This window comes from Pelodiscus sinensis, chromosome 1 (assembly GCF_049634645.1).
Source record: "Pelodiscus sinensis isolate JC-2024 chromosome 1, ASM4963464v1, whole genome shotgun sequence".
Lineage (NCBI taxonomy): Eukaryota > Metazoa > Chordata > Testudines > Trionychidae > Pelodiscus > Pelodiscus sinensis.
Genome location: NC_134711.1, coordinates 260,666,072 through 260,682,926, shown reverse-complemented (window position 1 = coordinate 260,682,926; position 16,855 = coordinate 260,666,072). Strand labels below are relative to the sequence as shown.

The 16,855-nt window shown below is 40.3% G+C and overlaps 1 long non-coding RNA gene across 2 annotated transcripts in view; it reads left to right on the top strand.

Annotated features, from left to right (window-relative positions):
* Nucleotides 1-466: 466 nt before the first annotated feature.
* The window catches only part of LOC112544044 (uncharacterized), a 41,547-nt gene continuing 25,158 nt past the window's right edge, over nucleotides 467-16,855 (top strand). For both annotated transcript variants that reach the window (XR_012901495.1, XR_012901494.1), the window contains exons 1-2: nucleotides 467-674; nucleotides 13,777-13,837. This is a non-coding gene — a long non-coding RNA (uncharacterized LOC112544044). The remainder of the gene's footprint in view (nucleotides 675-13,776; nucleotides 13,838-16,855) is intronic.

Below are 16,855 nucleotides of genomic sequence, written 5' to 3'. Positions count from 1 at the left end.
GCAGAATTGCCTGAAGTGGAGAAGGATGTGTAGCATCTGGACTCAATACAGTACTTTCTTTAACTGACTGGAGATATTGAATACTACTGAAACATTTCTGCATGAATCACTTGCATGTCAAAGAAAGAAAGAAAGAAAGAAAGAAAGAAAGAAAGAAAGAAAGAAAGAAAGAAAGAAAGAAAGAAAGAAAGAAAGAAAGAAAGAAAGAAAGAAAGGAAGATGTTGTTAGAAGCAGTGTTCAGCTAGCACCCTGTGGGCCACACTCCCAACAGTTGGTGAGCCGCAGAACATATTTTGGCCAGATGTCACCTAAAGCATCAACCATAGCTCCTCTTCTAGTGTTAGAAGCCAAGTTGTCACAAACTAATTTAAAATGGCTATAGAAGATTATTGATGCACTTGCTTAAGAAAGTAGTAGCTAGCTATATCTTTGACCATTACAGCAAATCGTATGCCTTTTTCCACAGTCACATATGCTGCATCCTGTCAGGTGACAGCAGAGCTCTCTCTCTGTCCTGGAACTGGAGGTACTGAGCAACTCCATGATCTCCCTCCTCATCCCTATACTGGTGACTTGAGCACACATCAAGCTGGAAAATTTACAGTGCAGGAAGCAGGTTGACTGGAGTTTTATGGTGCTCCAGACCTACCACCACTAAGTGGAGCAGCAACAGGTATTCCCACAGCAGCTATTGATTCTCCCCACTCCTCCAGAGGTTGAGAGATGACAGAGAGCAATGATAGTTTTTATTTGAGTGAAGCATGTGTGGTGGGTCAGAAGGGACAGTTCATGAGGAGATAATGAAATGTGATTTAAATGTGATTAAAAAGCTTGATTTAAATGTGAAATAATGTAGTTGGAGTCAAAGTCAAAATTCAAAGTGGGGAAGAGAGAAGGGACATATGATTAGGGAACCAGGAAAAGGATGGTTGTTTTAGCACTTGCATGCTAGATTTACAGAAGGGAATAAATAGGAAAGCTTGGCAAGAATACGGAGAACATTGACTAAAACCAGAATCATAGCAATTGGGTGGTTGTGTAATCATAGTAATCAGTATGTTGTAGGACCATGATATATCTTAAATTATATCTTGCATTTTTGAGTGATTCACCCGTATCTCTAATTTTTCTCGTCAGGATTTTTCTAACATTACAAACCCTTTAACAGTTTTAGATCTCCCCTCTTAAAAGTTTGTTTACACTCTTAAAATGTGGTGCTGCCGTCCACAGAACAAACTTGCAGCTGTTCAATGCCTGGGATAAGCCAAATTAAGTCCTTTTTTATACCTCACAATCTTACAGCATTAAAGTCCAACACCTCCTGGCCCTGCAAGGACTGACAAAGGCACTTAATACCATTGGGACGGGAAGAGCCTTTGGGACTAGCACTCACTTCTAGCCCTCCAGAGCTGTGAGATATTGGACTGTAATGCTTTGACATTGTTCTATTTAGAAGTGCTATTTTAAACCATTTTATGAAGCTTCTGTGCTCCCTTCTGGACTCATGGTAACTTAATTGGATCTATTTTTGACTCTTAAAGTTTTAAAAAACTCTGAAACATTTGTGATCTTTTTCTCCCCCTGCAGCACACAGAATACCCAATAGAATGGTACAAAGATTACTCAAGAAAATAGAGACAAAAATAAATAACTCTGGACTTGTCCTAAACTCAACCCCCAAGATAGCACTTTTCAGAATCCTAGCACAATAAAACTCTCAAGTGTTGTTACTTCAACATTCAGAGTCTTCTTTTCCTCTATCTTTATTGGCACCTTTTTCCTTAGGTGGGGGGAGGAAACAGACAGTGGAGATCAACAACATCCAGAATTCACAGAGCTGCTCCAGAAAGATTCCCAATATAGATAGTGAAGTTTTCTAAGTAACTGTTCACCTCTCCTGACCTGTCCAGCAACCCATCACTCTTTTTCATCCACCTCCCCATTTTGTATCTCCAGTCTGCCTTTTTGTGCGTTAAGCTACTTCTCGGCCTTACTAATTAACACTGACCTCTAGCACAGAGTCTTAGACTAATATCCCAGGGTATGTCTACACTACCACCCTAGTTCGAACTAGGGTGGTTAATGTAGGCAACCAAAGATGCAAATGAAGCCCGGGATTTGAATTTCCCGGGCTTCATTTGCATCTTGCCGGACGCCGCCATTTTTAAAGCCCCGCTAGTTCGGACTCCGTGCCCGCGGCTACACGCGGCACTGAGTAGGTAGTTCGGATTAGGCTTCCTATTCCAAACTACCGTTACTCCTCAGGCTTCATTTGCAACTCCTGGGCTTCATTTGCAACTTCGGTTGCCTACATTAACCACCCTAGTTCGAACTAGGGTGGTAGTGTAGACATACCCCCAGACTCATAATACAACTTTATTTCTCTTTATTCCTGAAGGATCTAGTCCAGCATGAGCAGTATATTTCGATACTAGATATTACTGTCATTTGTTTGGAACAATCTCATTGGCTTCATACTCTTGCCATGTAACAATCCCTGGTGCCAATGATACAATCTTGCCAAAACTAATGAAGGGTCACAAAGCATAGGCACAAAATCTTGGTCATCTAAAAAAAAAAGAAAGAAACTTGCTCATCACAATCAAACAAAATTTTTAAAATTATTCACCCTGAGTGAGCATGCAATTTATACATAATCAGCTGTACTAAATTTCAAATATATTTGCATATATTAAGTAATTAATATAAATCTATGCTAAGAAAAAAATAAAGGGAATTGTTGTTAAATGTTTGTCTGAACGTGTATGTTCCTTGACAGACCTCGAAAGAAGCACCCAAAGACCACAAGATCCATTAGGGTATGAAGGCACTGAGTCAAGTTTATTGTCAACAAAGCACAGTAATGGCACTTACATGCATCTGACGCAGTGGGTCTTTCCCCACGAAAGATTATGCTCCATTAAATTTGTTAGTCTATATGGTGCCACAGGACTTCTCATTGTCTATGCAGAATCCTTCTGTTATCCTTGGGAAATGTTTTTGTACCTGATTTGAGATTAGGATATTCTGGTGCCACTCTTCTGGAATATGTTTGAGTGATTACTCTGCCTAGAACTTCTTAGGAATGTGTTTCTGCAATATCAGCCCTATTCTTGCCAGATTCTGTTAACTTTCAAGTAGGCAAAGCTTGACATTTGCTTACAGCCTGACTTTGCTAACTTTGCTTTATATCAACAAAGCTTGATGACTATTTTAGCTCAGTCCTGATACCATGCCTCTGACACAAGGGCTTCTATCTCAGGCTCTCTTTCTAATATAGGGTTTATTAATATATACAAAATATTATAGACAGGTTGCCTGTTTCTTCCTATTGTAAGATCCTATTTTCAGTTGCATAAAACTTTGCCAAGCTTTAAGTCACACAGGCTGAATTTTGTTATGGCAGGTGTCTGCCTCAGGCTCAATATTTCTAGAAATGTTCCATAATCATGGTTCAGCTATTCCCAAGAATGAAGTTAAAGAAAAATAGATTGTTCTGAGCATGTTAGAAATACTCTTGTAACTGTTTTGTTGAAATCCCAAGTGCTTTGGATTAAAGAGATTTAAAATATGTCAAAGTAGTCACCATAGTGCAGGGTTAGACCTTTTGCGCTCCCTCTGAAGATACACCCAAATTTGTCCAAGATAAGTCTCTGAAAATAAGCTGTTCACACATGCTCAATAGAGACTTGAAGAAAAGCACTCAGTAACTTGAAAGCTTCTTTCTTTCAACAATAGAAATTTGTTCATGATGTCACCCATGACATCTGTCCAGTAGAGACTTGTCAAAGTTTGGCAGCTAAGTTCTCTGAAAATTCCTTCTGCACTGGATTTGCTCCATTCCTTTGAGCTTCCTTCATGCTATCTGGACTGTGCATGTACCTTCCCAACAAACTATTGAGCATGTTCAAACTGAGGACTTCAGAGGCCAAAAGGACTTTTCCTGCAAATGCTGGTTCTAGCTACACTGCAACTGAAAGTTCCTCATGAGATTGTCTCTTCTGTTGTCTATGTGACTCCTTGCTGGGACCTGGCTACCATAGAGTGAGAAGTAACAAATGTGGATGGGGCAAAATCTGGACCCAGAAGATGGAGAGAAATTATGACCCTACTCCTCAAAAAAGCGGGAGGGAGAAACTATAACCAAAGTCTGGGTGGAGGGGATGGAAATTAGGACAAGTTAGGCATGGAGCCTGGGGCAGAGGGGAGAAGCTGCAGAATTGGAGACTTGGACTGGTTAGGTGAGGAACTTGATACAAGAACAAGGAGCCATAAGTGGAGAAGACACAGAACTAGTACCAGGGCAGATTGAAGGGATTATGTGTGGGGTGTAATGGACAAAAAAAGAACCTGTGCTCTCATAAGTGCACTTCCCTCTAGAGCTGAGAATGGCACCCAGGATTCCAAAGACCAACCATGCTTCTGCTGTCAGCATATTCCTGTGAAACACACTGGGAAAATGTCTTATACCTGTATAATCCTGGTCAAGATACTGTTACACCTGATCCGCTGATAATGCCTTTAACAGCCCAGCTTCAGGCCAATGTGTTAATTATCAATATCAATTAGCCTAATTAAATAAAAGATAGATTGCAAATGCGACCCCAAATCCTGTATCTAATCACCAGGGTTTAGTTTCCTACCATGAGCGGAGACGCATAAATAAAGACTAGACAATTTGGATACATTTCATAACAACAAGACTATATTGTAACATATATCTATATCTCAAATAACCAAAAGGGGCAGTCCCCTTAAATACTAAGCAACATTACCAGAGTCTAGCGGCGCAAGGGGCGATGGATTACTAGCTGGCGACCTCAATCCTTTGGCTAATTTGAAGCCTCAGGATAGGAACAGCCAGGAGTCCCTCGGTGGTTGACGGCACCAATGCTGGCAACCTCAATCCTCAGGTCCTTCTGGGCCTTTGGAGAGGAACAACAAGGCGTCCCTCGACGAAGCCGGAATGGGAAACGACGACTGGCCTTCCGCGCGGTCCTCGTCCTTCTTCCTGCACTTCGGAGCAGCTGGACGGCGATGGAAGCTAGACCCTCTATTCTATCCTAACCTTAATATATTCTAAAATAAAACCTTATCTAATTCACGATGTGCCCACCGGACAGACACGACGGCCGACATGCATAGACCGACACTGCCTACCGGACAGACTCGACAACAAAATCTAATCCTAACTAAAACTAAACTAACTAAACTAAACCTAAAGGTAAAATTGTTAAAGAACAAGAACAAGCCTTCTGCTTGACTTGACTTTAAGATGAACTTAACCCTCACATCCGACCTAGGACAAGATACCAGACACCCTCTAATGCATACGCTAGCCTGACCTAACCTAACCCGACACCCCGACACAACAACAGCAACGGGCATTGTACAGGTTATAATAGGCTACACTCATGCATATGCATGAAGGTTTTAGTTTAAAATTATTGGTCTAGTATAGGATGCACTATTAGCATTCTTCATTCTTATTGATCGATAAGCATAACACTTATTATTAATGAGATAACAGACTCTTGCTATGAATATTCATGAAGGAACGGGTTTCACCCATGAATACTCATGTACACTTTCAAATTTGAAATGAAACTGTTACTATAGACAACTAATAAACAAAATCAGATGAGTTATAAAGCCAATGGTGTCATGACATAATACATGTGGTCACAGACATGCATAGTTATAATAATAATAATAATATATATAATGGTGCTAATACACAGGTTGCATTTAGGCTGATTATACAGAGCTTTAATAAGATGTACTTATGCAAGCAATTATACATATTTCAATAATTCTGCTTAAGAATACAGCAAGGATAGGAGATCTCTGCCCCGTGGGCTGCATGCAATTTGTCAGGGTTAGCCTTAGGCAGGCTGCCAGATGCTTTGTTTACCCAAACATTTGCAGGCATGATCGCTGACAACTCCCAGTTGCTATGCTTTGCCATTTCTAGCCATTAGGAGCTGCGGGAAGTGGTGTGGACCAGCCACTACTTCCTACAACTCCTATTGGCTGGGAATGGCAAATCAGGGCCACTGGAAGATGTGAGTGGCCATGCCTGTGGTTGCTAAGGTAAATAAAGCATCTGGTGGCCCAACATCGGCTAACCCTGATGATCCACATGTGGACCATGGGCTGAGAGTTCCTTGCCCTGATATAGAGCATGACAACCACTTTTGCTGTGATTTACTCCAGTAAGTGACAGAGGTCTGTATCATAATTTTGCTGTTGATCCATGTCGGTGTCAAGATGATGCCACATGATGTAATTTGGGGTTGTTTTTTCAGTCTGGTTTTCTAAAAGTTTAGGAAATTTTGCTTAGTAAAATATTTCAAGAAAGAAAGAGTATAATACATGGTCATGGTCCTAAAGAAGAGTAGAATACATATACACAAGAGTTCTGAATTAAAGGTGGACAGGGAACCTTAATTCTGGTATTTTGTAATTTTTAAATGTTTGTTTTTACAATCTTAATTGTGTTATTCAAATACAGTGTTTTGTGTTTCTATCTGTACATATAATAAATAGATAGATATTGTCTAAGTTAAGCCCTCTTCTTCAGCTCAATCAGATGATCTGGCAAGTTTTCAGTACAAAATAACTAATATCCTGAGCTTGCTGACACTGACCTTTACATTGGATGTAGTCCCAAATATGTACATAAGTGTTTGCAGGATTGAGGCCAAACCCCCCCATGAGTATGCTGAATATTTGTTGTGTAGCTGTATTTATACACATGTCTGGAATAATATCCTGCACGATTACAAAAATGAGATATATTTATGATTATTTCTTGCTTGTTTAGAAATGTTCTCTATATAATGGAAAGACTATAATCAGTTGAAGAGGTACCATGTTTTTTAAATGTCTCCACCAGATGTTCAGCTACAGATAGAACATACGTAACAATTCCCATTATGATGGTTTATATTTAAAACTATTTTATTTTATTATTTTACTGAATACTTGCAGCAAATAACAGCAGTTTATTTTGCCATTGCCGCTTACTTCAGGGGGAAGAAAGCAAAGTAAACAACTTTGTGGCAGTTAGAAAATTAGTGCTGAGGGTATAGATAGCAAAGTTTATCCTCCACTATATGGTTCTAGTGACTTCAGTGGGTCAGCCCCTTTCTGAAAGCCTTCCAGTCCAAGGGTTGAACAGAGGTTCATAGAAAGTCAACTCCAAGCATATATATTACAATACCTGTGAAGATTATACATGAAATTAGATGTTATTTAATACAGCTGGGGTAAAAGGGTCCCCAAACCAATCACCAAAGCTCCAGCAAAAACAGTTAAAAAGACAGTTAAAAGAATCTTGCTGCATCCTTTTCAGCTACAACCACAGGTATATAGGCCAAATCCTCAATATATGCAACTAGTCTGGCTCAAATGAAATCAGTGGAGCTATGAAAATGTGTACCAGCTGAGGTTTTGACTCAATAACTCTTGTGTCAATACTTGAGTGTGAGAAAATGGACCACATAACCTCTTTAAATATTTTTTCATTAATTGGCAGAACTCCATACTATTAAAAGTAATTGCTGTAATTTTTTTTTTATTTTGGTAAATGAAGAAAAAATATGTAGAACACATGCTGAAAAGTACAGACTCTGGTGTTCATTTATGTCTGCCTATGATTTGCTAACATAGGCAACTGAAGGTTCTTGATTGTGGCTGACACATTAATTTACTGTTATCCACGAGGGTGAGAGTAACTAAGTGTCAAATGATCCATTATCTTCCTTTTTAACTTCACTTAAGACTAGAGGGCTGTCTCAGGCACAAGTAACATTAGCAGTCTCATATTTTCTTTTGTCTCACATAAAAGGCATTGCACACCCTGTAGTACACCACTCAAAGTTATGGCTATATTGCTCGATACTTGCTTCCTAGGAAAGTGTACAACTTTTGTTCTGAGCTCCATCATAGTCACTCTTTTGTTATTTAGCTTATCCCTTTGTGCCATTGTGATATGCATTGGTCTTCCAAGTACCATTAGTAGTACTCTCATGTGGCACACATTTTGACATTTTCCTCCCCAGGCAGTCTTTATGGTTTTCAGATGCTCTCATTTTAATACAAACTGTCCCTTTAAGGGTTAGACGTTCTGGTTATCATTTGTCTTTACATCTTTCTTTGTTTCAGGAATTCTTTTAGGTTATGCAAATTTATCATTATTATTATTATTATTTTATTTTGATGATGATGATGATCATAGAATCACAGAATAATAGGACTGGAAGGGACCTCGAGAGGTCATCGAGTCCAGCCCCCCGCCCTCAAGGCAGGACCAAGCTCCGTCTACACCGTCCCTGACAGATGTCTATCTAACCTGTTCTTAAATATCTCCAGAGAGGGAGATTCCTCCACCTCCCTTGGCAATTTATTCCAATATTTGACCACCCTGACAGTTAGGAATTTTTTCCTAATGTCCAATCTAAACCTCCCCTGCTGCACTTTAAGCCCATTACTCCTTGTCCTGTCCTCAGTAACCAAGAAGAACAAATTTTCTCCTTCCTCCTTGTGATACCCTTTTAGATATTTGAAAAGCGCTATCATGTCCCCCCTTAATCTTCTTTTTTCCAAACTAAACAAGCCCAGTTCATGAAGCCTGGCTTCATAGGTCATGTTCTCTAGACCTTTAATCATTCTTGTCGTTCTTCTCTGTACCCTTTCCAATTTCTCCACATCTTTCATGATGATGCACTGGATTGAATCAATCAGTGTGATATGTGCAGGAGGTGGAGAAAATAATTTTAATGTAGTTCCTGCTCTCTTTGGATTATCTTCTGAAGCCTGTCAGTACCAGATTATTATGGCCATTTCATGGTTGTTGAATGGGAGGGCTGCATGAAACTAAGGCATAAACTTTAAAGGAGAAGCTTAATTAACAGGGCTCAACAAACTATAGAATCTACTCGCCTGTGGCAAGTAGATTTAAGCCGCATGCTTCGTTTACCGGCGGCACACGCATGCACAATGCGACTCTTCTGCATGCGCAGTGCGGGGCTGGCAAGCGGCTTTCACTGCCATTTGTCAAACCCTGTTAATTAACAATTGGACAAATTTACCAATAATTAGTATGACTTCATTTCTGGCAATTTTATATTCAGGTTGGATTTTTTTCTCAAAGATATGCTCTATGAATTATTTTGGGGGAATTCTATGATCTTTCAAAAGAGGGATGTAGGTTAGATGTACCCTATAAGGGTACAGCTGATAAAATCTACTTGTTAGATTTCAACTATTAGTTAGTAAGCTCTTTGAGGCAAATCTATTAGGGTCTGTACTAGACCTGGGTGTTATTTTTCAAGTGAATAGTTCACCACAAAATGCATTTTTTGGTCAACCAAAAAGTATTATTATAAAGTTGAACAGCATCAACATGAAAGAGCGAGAGCAGCCCCCTCCCCAGAATAGCCATTTATTAGGTGATAAAAGCATTCACATAAACACTGGGAAAACTGAATTCCACAGAATTCCTGCTCCAAATTAGAACCTTATACATGCAAATACCCTTATCAATGTGCTAAAGATTACAAAAGGGGAACAGATGTGTGTGTGTTCTCATGATGAACTGAACTTTTACAAATTGTAAATATTTTCAATACCAAAGAGAACAGGACCTCTGACTTTCTTGTGTACTTGCCATACTAATAATACAAAAACAACAACAAAACCCAAACAATTATTAGTTCAGCACTGGTATGTACAATGCATTCTTCCAAAAGAATTTGATCCCATATGAAGCCCCTAAATGCTACTACAATATGAATAGTTCTAAATTAGTTTAGATTTTCATTTAACGTGTGCAATAGACACAGGGAATATGTTGCCTTGTCAGGCTTCATATCTAAGGAATATTACATCATATTTATGTGGAAAGGCAGCTTTCTGCATTCCTAACTAAAGCTTATCAAATCATACTTGCCAACAAAAATGTCAATTCATTTTAGCTGTTTTAGTTCTCCAAAGAAGTGTGACCCAGTATTAATGACTATTTTTGTATATACAGTATTTATAAATATTCACCAGGATTTTTGGATAAATACACTTCAGCATGTGGGTTGCTTACCAACTGTTTACTTGATCCCATGGTCTCTAATTTTATAGTGTGTAACTAGTCACGCACAGAAATTTCTGTGTGGTGGCAGAAAAGGAGTAATGAACAGCAAACAGTGTGCACAAAATACAATTATGAAAATGGTACAAGTTCATGAGTTTTTTAGGATTCACAAAATTTTCATGAACTCCTAATGGTCACCTGAATATTTATGAGTGAGGAGCACTATGATATCACATGCACCTGTTTATTTGCATATACATTAAGGAACTAATGTCCAACTAGCCAAATTACAATGCCATTACTCATGTCCAATAGAATCCCATTTGACAAGTGGCCCAATAGTGCCCATTTGGGCAGTAATGGTCTACTTACCCTAAGTATCAAACTTGTTTGTGTGAACAGAATTCCAGTTTATATACAGAACATAGTAGAGGAGTTTGCATTGAATTCAATGGGGCTAGTTTCTATATATTATTTAATATAACAGAAGAACAGCTATACTGGATCAGACCAAAGGTCCACCTAGTCCAGGATCTTGCGTTTCAACAGTGGCCAATGCCAGGTGCTGCAGAGGGAATGAACAGAACAGGAAATCATCAAGTGATCCATCCTCTGTTGCCAATTCCCAGGTTCTAGCACAGAGTCTAGGAACATAATTTAAGCCCTAACTCCTGCAACCCATGCCCTGATCTCCCCACAAATCCCACCCCCTGCCCTGACTCCTGCTTCTCCACCCCCTGCCCTGAGTCTCCACATACTTAATCCCCTGCCATGACTCCTGCACCACCCCACTACCTGCCCTGAACCCCTGAAACTTTTCCCTGGATCCTGAACCTCCCACACTATCCACCCCTGCCCTGAAGAACCTGTGTAATGTTGGACAAGTCTTCTAGTTATTATTTAAGCTGTAATAATGTTTGTACAAGATATGCCTTGTGAGGTATCTTTTAAAAACTCATGATCAACAATAGCTATCATGTCAAAATGCACTGAACAGAAATAAGGGTACCTGAGAAACTTTTACTGGTACAGTGTGACTTTAGGTGCTTAGAGCTTGGACACAACTGAGCAGAAATGTTATGGATTACAGTTGTGCCTGACTCTGGGATTAAGGAACCTAAAGTGGGATGTGGGCATCTAAGGCCTTTTGTGAATCTAGTCTTTGACTCGTACTTTTGTGAATCCCAGCCTGGGCTCCCCAGAGCCATCCGCTAGGTATTTCATACCTTCAGCTTTCACCTCTCTGAGGGTATGTCTACACTACCACCCTAGTTCGAACTAGGGTGGTTAATGTAGTCATTTGAAGTTGCAAATGAAGCCCGGGATTTAAATATCCCGGGCTTCATTTGCATCTTGCCGGGCGCCGCCATTTTTAAATCCCAATTAGTGCGGACTCCGTGCCCGCTGCTACACGTGGCATGGAGTATGTATTTCGAATTAGGCTTTCTAATTCGAACTACCGGTACACCTCGTTCCACGTGGAGTAACGGTAGTTTGAATTAGAAAGCTTAATTTGAACTACCTACTCCGTGCCACGTGTAGCCGCAGGCACGGAGTCCACACTAACGGGGATTTAAAAATGGTGGAGCCCAGCAAGATGCAAATGAAGCCCGGGATATTTAAATCCCGGGCTTCATTTGCAACTTCGAATGACTACATTAACCACCCTAGTTCGAACTAGGGTGGTAGTGTAGACATACCCTGAAGAAGCAATCTCTCAAGGAAAAAGCAAAACCCTCCCTCTGGGTTATAATCATGTGATACCTTGCCTTGACCCAACCAACCAGTCCAATCTGAAGCCTAAACTGTGAAGATGATAATTAGTCACAGGTGGGACTTAACTTTGTTTGATAGGATAACAAGTCATGTGGATAAGAGGGAAGCAGTAGATGTCTTAAACCTAGACTGTAAAAAAGCATTTGAGTCTCACATGACCTTCTTATAAATAAACTAGAGAAATCCAACATAGATCAGGCTACTATATGGTGTGTATAACTGGGTGTGTGTACACGCTTCCATATAGTGGTTATCAATGTTTCACAATCATGCTGGACAGGCATAACAAGTGGGTTTCTACAGAGATCAGTTCTGTTCAATATTCTCATCAACAATATAGATAATTGTATAGACAATACACTTATAAAGTTTGTGGATGATATCAAGCTTGGAGCAATAATCAGGACAACTGGAGGAATCTTCTGAGGAAAATAGGATACAATTCAATAAGTACAAATTCAAAGTACTCTGCTTAGGAAGTACGTCTATACTTGCTTAGTAGTTCGAACTAGGGTTGCAAAAGTAGGCGACCGAAATTACTAATGAAGCTGGGATTTAAATATCCCGTGCTTCATTAACATGATTTCGCCTGAGCGTTACTCCACTCAACAGCTGTTTCAAAACTGAAAGTGCATGCAGGGATTAGTTTGAACCAAACCCCTTGGTTCGAACTAACGTTACTCCTCAAAAAAGGAGTAACGTTAGTTTGAACCAAGGGGTTTAGTTTGAACTAACACATCTCGGCGTGCACTTCCAGTTTCGAAACAGCTGTTGAGCAGAGTAACGCACCGATGAGATCATGCTAATGAAGTGCGGGATATTTAAATCCCCGTTTCATTAGCAATTTTGGTCGCCTACATTTGCATCCGTCGTTCAAATTACGGAGCAAGTGTAGACGTACCCTCAGTTTCGCATATACAAAATGGGAAATGACTGCCTGTGAAGGAGTACAGCAGAAAAAGGGATCAGGAACCATAGTGTACCACAAGCTAAATATGGGTCAACAGTGTGACACTCAGGCAAAAAAAAGCAAACATTATTCAGAAATGCATTAATAGGAACGTAAGCAAGACACGAGAAGAAATCCGCTCTACTCTACAGTTCAGACACCACATTTCAAGAAAAATGTGGACAAATTGAAGGAGGCCCAGAGAAGAGCATCAAAAAATGATTACATGACCTATGATCTGTGAGGGAAGATGAAAAGAATTTGGCTTGTTTAGTTTGGAAAAGAGAGGACAGAGAGGGGACATGCTAACAGCTTTCTCAAGTTCCTAAAAAGCAGTTACAAGAATGAATGCTATAAATTATTCTCCTTAACATCTGATGACAGGAGAAGAAACAATGGACTTAAATTGCAGCAAGGGAAGTTTAGGTTGAACCTTAGGAAAAACTTTCTATCAGTGTGGTTAAGCACTGGAATAAATTGCCTAGTGAGGTTATGGAATTTCCATCATTGGAGATTTTTAAGAGCAGGTTAGATAAACATCTCTCATGGATGGTCTAGATAGAGCTTAGTCTTGTCATGAGTGCAGGGGATTGAACTTGATGATTTCTCAAGATTCCGTCCTGTTCGATTATTCTATGATTCTATGACTTGGTAAAATTCCTGTTAAAAAGTCAATTCAGCCCATGACAGAGATGTGTTTTTCCCACCACAGGGAATGCATGCTTCTGGAATACAAATACTGTTTTAGCATAATCATAAAGAATATCTGAAGTCTAATGCTCTGGTGCAGTAAAGTGGATAAGTATCTATTAATATATATCATGTTAGTTGGGATTTGCAGAATGGTTAAAGAGCCCGAGGGAATTTTAATAAATTAACATCATAATGATAAATTAAAGTAGACACAGATTTGGTGTACTCGAGGAGAAAAAAATATTATTTGTTTTTTTTTCCTTACAGCCATCTTTCCACCCTCTTCCTTGCTTTACATTGTTGCTGTTGTTGTAAAAATATACAGCTGGTAAGTAATTTCAGTAAATGTATCTGATTTGCAGAAAACCACCTGCTACAAAAGTGAATTAATTTTACCACTGTGAATGCACCAATACCAGTAAGGAGTTTAATTAGTTCCTGAGCTTTTTGCTAAGAATAGATAATGGATAATAATATCTGAGATCTTGAAAGTACCCTATTCTGGCTAGTAAAGGCCTATGTATTTTCTTTTTCTGCAGGACAAAATTTTATTGGCTATGAGTTCTCCAATATCTGTAGAAAATTCTCATTCTGAAGATGGTTATTTTGCTTTTTTCTAATTTTTTTCACTACTTACCTTACTAGAGTTTACCTCAAGAACTGCTAGAGACAGAACGAATGCTGCTGAACAACTGTGATGTTACAAATCTCATTTTGATCATTGTCAATTTAGGATTGAGTGAGAGAGAATGATGGTTATCAGAATGAGTTGATTATAAAGCATAGGTTTCATCCAATTCATTATCCAATTATGTTATGACTAATATTACTTGGTGGCTTTGCTTCTGACATTTTTTAAATTAGCTCCTAGATGTTACTTAAAACTAAATAAGCTAAGTCAAGATTGGCCATTCGTTGTCTGTGTGCTCTAGAAATAGTAATTCAGAGGTAATCAGTCGAATGCCCTGTTTTCAGTTGCTTATATTTTTGTCAGTCTGATTGATTCTAGGGTTGCAGTAGGAAAGAAGATTATATGTCCACATAATTAAAAATATTATAATGCATATGCCCAAAGTTGCACACACACATCTATCTATCTATCTATCTGAACTATACCCCTGTGTCGGCAGAGGAATGTAAATTAGACGTATCAAAAGTGCAAATGAAGTTGGGAATTAAATATCCCATGCTTCATGTGCCTAATGGTGGCTGCCGCTTTTTTTCGAAACAGGGCTTTTTGAAAAAAAAACCAGCAATGAGGAGTACAAGATTTTTCAAAACAGGGCATGTCTGTTGAAGATGCCCCATCTAAACTGCTGGGTTTTTTTTTAAAAGCCCCATTTCGAAAAAAAGCAGTGGCCTTCATTAGGCAAATGAAGCACAGGATATTTAAATCCCAGCTTCATTTGCACTTTCAATATGTCTAATTTACATCCCTCTGCTGACAGAGGGGTAAAGTTTAGAAATAGCCTATCTATCTATCTATCTATCTATCTATCTATCTATCTATCTATCTATCTATCTATCTATCTATCTATCTATCTATCTATCTATCTATCTATCTATCTATCTATCTAGAGTGGTATGTATAAATAACCAAATAGGTAAGGTATATGCCCTCCCTGTCTCATCCTTACTTCTACCCCTGTGATCAATGCTGAATTGTAATGTATTTTATTAAATCAGTCAAAAGCTGTGTGCACTATTAGGGTATGTCTACAGTACAGAACTAATTCGAACTAACTTAATTCGAATTAGTTAATTCGAACAAACCTAATTCGAATTAGCGTTTTGCTAATTCGAAATAGCATGTCCACATTGAGTGGACCCTGAACCGAAGTTAAGGCTGGCTGGCAGGGCATCAGGTTAGGACTTAGAGTGTGAAGCTGCTGCCTCAGGCTAGCTGAGGGCTGTGCTTAAAGGGACCAGACCCCCACCCCGGACAGACAGTTCTCAGGGTTCACCACTTGCTCGTCTACCTCGATGAGGGACAGCAAAGCAGACCTGTCTTGGAGTGCCCTGAGTGCCTTGGCACATCACAGCACTTGGCCATCAGTCCGGCTGCACTTGCCACAGGCTGCCATCCGGGGGGTCAATCGGGGGGCTGTCAGGATCCAGGAGGCCCTGCAGGAGAGCTTCCACTCCGAGGAGCCCACAGAGCCACCCAATCCTCCCCATCGGGGGCTCGTGCCCCATTCCTCCCTAACCTCTTTCTACTTACCCCTCCCTACCCCCCTTTCTTGATTTAAAAAATAAAGGACACGTGTGTTCAAAAATAGAAACTCTCTTTATTTAACAAAACTGGGGGGGGGGATTAACCTCTGGGGAGACTGGGGAAAGGAGGTGGAAGAGGGGAGGAGAGAGGGTGGGAGGGAGATGGGGAAACCTGGGAGGAGAGATCTGGAAGGGGGAAGCCAGGGGAAGAAGGAGGAGGGGAAGTATAAAATCATGGTACGCCATATCTTCAGTACTGTGTACAGATGTGGTCTCCTCACCACAAAAAAGATGTTTTGGCCTTGGAAAGGGTTCAGAAAAGGGCAACTAAAATGATTAGGGGTTTGGAACAGGTCCCACATGAAGAGAGGCTAAAGAGACTGGGACTTTTCAGCTTAGAAAAGAGGAGACTGAGGGGGGATATGATAGAGGTCTATAAAATCATTAGTTGTGTGGAGAGGGTGCATAAAGAAACGTTCTTCATTAGTTCCCATAATATAAGTACTAGAGGACACCAAATGAAATGAATGGGTAGCAGGCTTCAAACTAATAAAAGAAAGTTCTTCATCACAAAGCAAATAGTCAACCTGTGGAACTCCTTGCCGCAGGAGGCTGTGAAGGCTAGAACTATAAAAGAGTTTAAAGAGAAGTTAGATACATTCATGGAGGTTGGGTCCATGGAGTTCTATTAGCCAGGAGGTAGTAATGGTGTCCCTGGCCTCTGTTTGTGGAAGACTGAAGATGGATGGCACGAGACGAACGGCTTGGTTATTGTCTTCAGTCCATCCCCTCTGGGGTAGCTGGAGTTGGCCGCTGTCGGCAGACAGACTACTGGGCTAGATGGACCTTTGGTCTGACCCAGTACAGCCATTCTTATGTTCTAAGCTCAGGGCTCAGGGTCAGGGGTCTCACTGGACCAACTTGATTTTCATGCAAACCTGATCCTGGGTTCGCATGTGGCCTTTGGTGGCCAGGCTGGCAGTTATCCTGCCCTAGAACGGCTGCTTTCCTGTGCCTAGTGTGGAGATTGTGGACGTTGGAGGCCTCCCCCCAAACCTGGATGAGGTCCACGATCTCCGCACTAGCCCAGGCGGGCGCCCGCCTCTTGTAGCCCCGGGCAGGCTCCTGGGAG